This window comes from Triticum dicoccoides, chromosome 1B (assembly GCF_002162155.2).
Source record: "Triticum dicoccoides isolate Atlit2015 ecotype Zavitan chromosome 1B, WEW_v2.0, whole genome shotgun sequence".
Lineage (NCBI taxonomy): Eukaryota > Viridiplantae > Streptophyta > Magnoliopsida > Poales > Poaceae > Triticum > Triticum dicoccoides.
In genome coordinates this window covers 696511927-696514865 of record NC_041381.1, presented here as the reverse complement: position 1 = coordinate 696514865, position 2939 = coordinate 696511927, and the positions used below count along the sequence as shown (strand labels likewise).

General features: G+C 39.8%; 1 pseudogene; it reads left to right on the top strand.

Moving 5' to 3' along the window:
* The window catches only part of LOC119350994, a 2845-nt pseudogene extending 470 nt beyond the window's left edge, over window positions 1-2375 (top strand).
* The last annotated feature ends 564 nt before the right edge of the window (window positions 2376-2939 follow it).

Genomic DNA, 2939 nt, shown 5'->3' with positions numbered 1-2939 from the left:
GGATCGCCTTTTCAGTTTTAAAAAAAATAAAAGAAAATAATGGAAATGTCAAAAAAATAAAAGAAAATAAGTTTCTCATGTGATATGTGGTCTAGTTGTTGGGAAAATTTGCAAATGTGAATTTTGACTTTATTTGCAAAATCTCTCTGAAATTTGTAAAAATGGGCATAACTTTTGCATACTAACTCGGATGAAAAAGTTTTTTATATGAAAAATCATCTACTCGAAAAGTTACATCCAAATTTAATCGGGGGAACCCCGTTAAACATTTTCAAAATCCTCAAAAACCTAATAGAAAAAAAGTTACGGGGCTTGTAAGATCTAGAGTGGAAAAAATTGAAAAATATTGAAACAGTGGGCAAACTATGGTCAAACAATGGTCAAACTAATTATTCTAGAATATTAGTGTTACTAAATAATTATTTTAATTATTTCAATTTTGGTCAAATCTGGTCAAACTGTGGTCAATGTGGTCAAACTGTGGTCAAACAATGGTCAAACTAATTATTCAAGAAATATTAGTGTTACTAAATAATTATTGTTTTTTAAAACAATAGTTTCAAACTCAAACAGTGAAATGTGTCACTTCATGCTCAAGCAAAATTCCTGAAGGTTAATAGGATTGACATCTTATTATTGTCAGGAAAACAACAAGTGCAGACTTGGAGCGGTGACCGGTTGGGAAGTTAGATGATTTGGAATGATGAGGGGTGATAAAAGAATAAATTGAGAAGTGATGAGGGGTGGTGATTAGAAACTAGAGGTTAAAATAATTCAAAAATTTGAAAAAAAAAATTCAATTTTTTTTTTCAAAAACCTGTGGCGGCCTTTAGTCGCGGTTAGCCACAAGAACCGCGACTAAAGGTCGTCCGCCCCGACGGCCACCTGGCGCCCACGTGGACGGGCCTTTAGTCGCGGTTCTTAAGCAACCGCGACTAAAGGGGGGGGGCCTTTAGTCGCGCCCGTTCGGTCGCGGTTGCGCAACCGCGACTAATGGCAGTTGCGAACCGCGACCAAAGGCCCTTTTTCCACCAGTGTCAGTGGACTTCCTTTGCAAAAAGAAGTATATATTTATCTTTTCTGGGCTTATTTGTGCAACTTTTTCTGTTAGATCTGTTTGCTATTGCCGTTGGTTTTGGCGTCATATCATTTACTATTGCCGCCTCTAGAGATGCATTTGTCTGCATGACTTACGGGGGAACACGCCTTGTAGCTTTGGAGATACATGTGATTTTCTTCCTATGGGTGAGGAATTTAGTCGAGGTGCTTTCATTTGTATTTGTTTGTTTTTATGCTACAGCTCAGTAACTTAATTAAACTGTCTGTTTGCCAGGTTTTCTTCGTTCCTCTTTTGATCGGTTTGCTTGTTGATTTGTCACTGCTGTCTGTCACCCTTCATCGGGCCTGGTAACGATATTCCGGTTCTAGACTTTTTCTGCACTTGGTCCCTGGGGCGGCTAGTGCAGAATTATGGGACCAAATTGGTGAGTTGCAATTTCTGCTGCTGCTTCGCTGCTTTGCAGACTTCTAAACTTACGCTATTATCATATAGGGTATCAAACCTGTATAATGTATTAGAAATTAATTTCTATATGGCACTCACAGCGTACTCGTTGCAAGATAAAAAAATCACTTTTGCCAAAGTGAACTACCAAAATAGTTGTTTGCTTGTTTTCGTTTATTCTATCCCATTTCCATAGTTTCAGTTGTAGCCATGGCATCTTTAGCACCTAGTCTTTCCCAGTTTTGAACTCGTAATTTTTTTTCTCGTGTCCTATGCCATGGGATCTTTGGCACCTAGTCTTTCCCATTGTTCAACTCATAATTATTTTTTTCGTGTCCTGTGCCGCCACTCATAACTTTCACCGGCTGCCCCGTGATGAGTTTCTATTGGGGACTGGTCTTGCAGCTGGCACACTTATATGGCAGAATGCAGCTAATTCCGAAATTTTACTCTAATTTGATTATACTCAGATAAAAATAGGGAATAATCTGACGGTCGTATGTTTTTATTGTTGAAGGGTCGTTCCTTCGAGCTTGGGGGTAACCTTCCTTTCTACGCCTGTTTCATCGATAAATGTTGGAGCAGAAAACTTCAGTTGGGAGACCTTGCAGAAACAACGTACAAGCAAGAATTAGTGTCTTTCTCCATGGAGCTGCTCATTGCACTGGCAATCCCTTATGTGCTCTCAAAGGAGGTTTTCCCAAGACTGGGCTACTCCGCCGTGAACTCAACAGTGCACCGTGCCGCATGGCTGTACAGCTTTGCCTTATGCGTACTCTGCTATCTTGCCAAAGAATCCTACAATAAACTCCATGATTCTATCTGGGAGGACCGATACATCGTCGGGCAGAGGCTGGAAGACGTTGATTGAAGACGTTGCCAACAGTAGATGAAGACTCTTCTTCCAGGGGGGGGACTCTGTATCCCTATCCAGTATTTCGTTCAAATCAAATAATGGTCGGGCATTATGAACATTTAGTGCGCAAACCTCAAGAAACATAAGTCACATTCACTTGCAAATGTGATGATACCAGGCAGACAAACAATGTTCTGCTGAAACTTGTAAACTTGTAAATGTGGATGCTGCAGAGGGTTGCTCCCGAACCCATTGTTGAACTGAAGTGTTGTTTGTAAATTTATGCCTCTTTTTTCCTGTAAACCGCTGACAGGATGGATGGGCTGAGGAGAAAAGAGCTGGTTGCCTTGGACATGGTTTCCTTTCTTTTTGCAATGCTGCAATGTTCTGCTTTTTAGTAATCATTTTTATTTCTCTCATGGCTTTTTGGTACCAGATATGTTTTGGTATTGTTATAAGGCTCTTATAATTCTCTATCCAATCAGCATGGAAATATCTTGGAGCTATGGATCCAGTTTTCGCAAGATTCTGGTCAAGATGGCAAATTTTCAACATGGGAATTTAATTTTCCGATGTGGT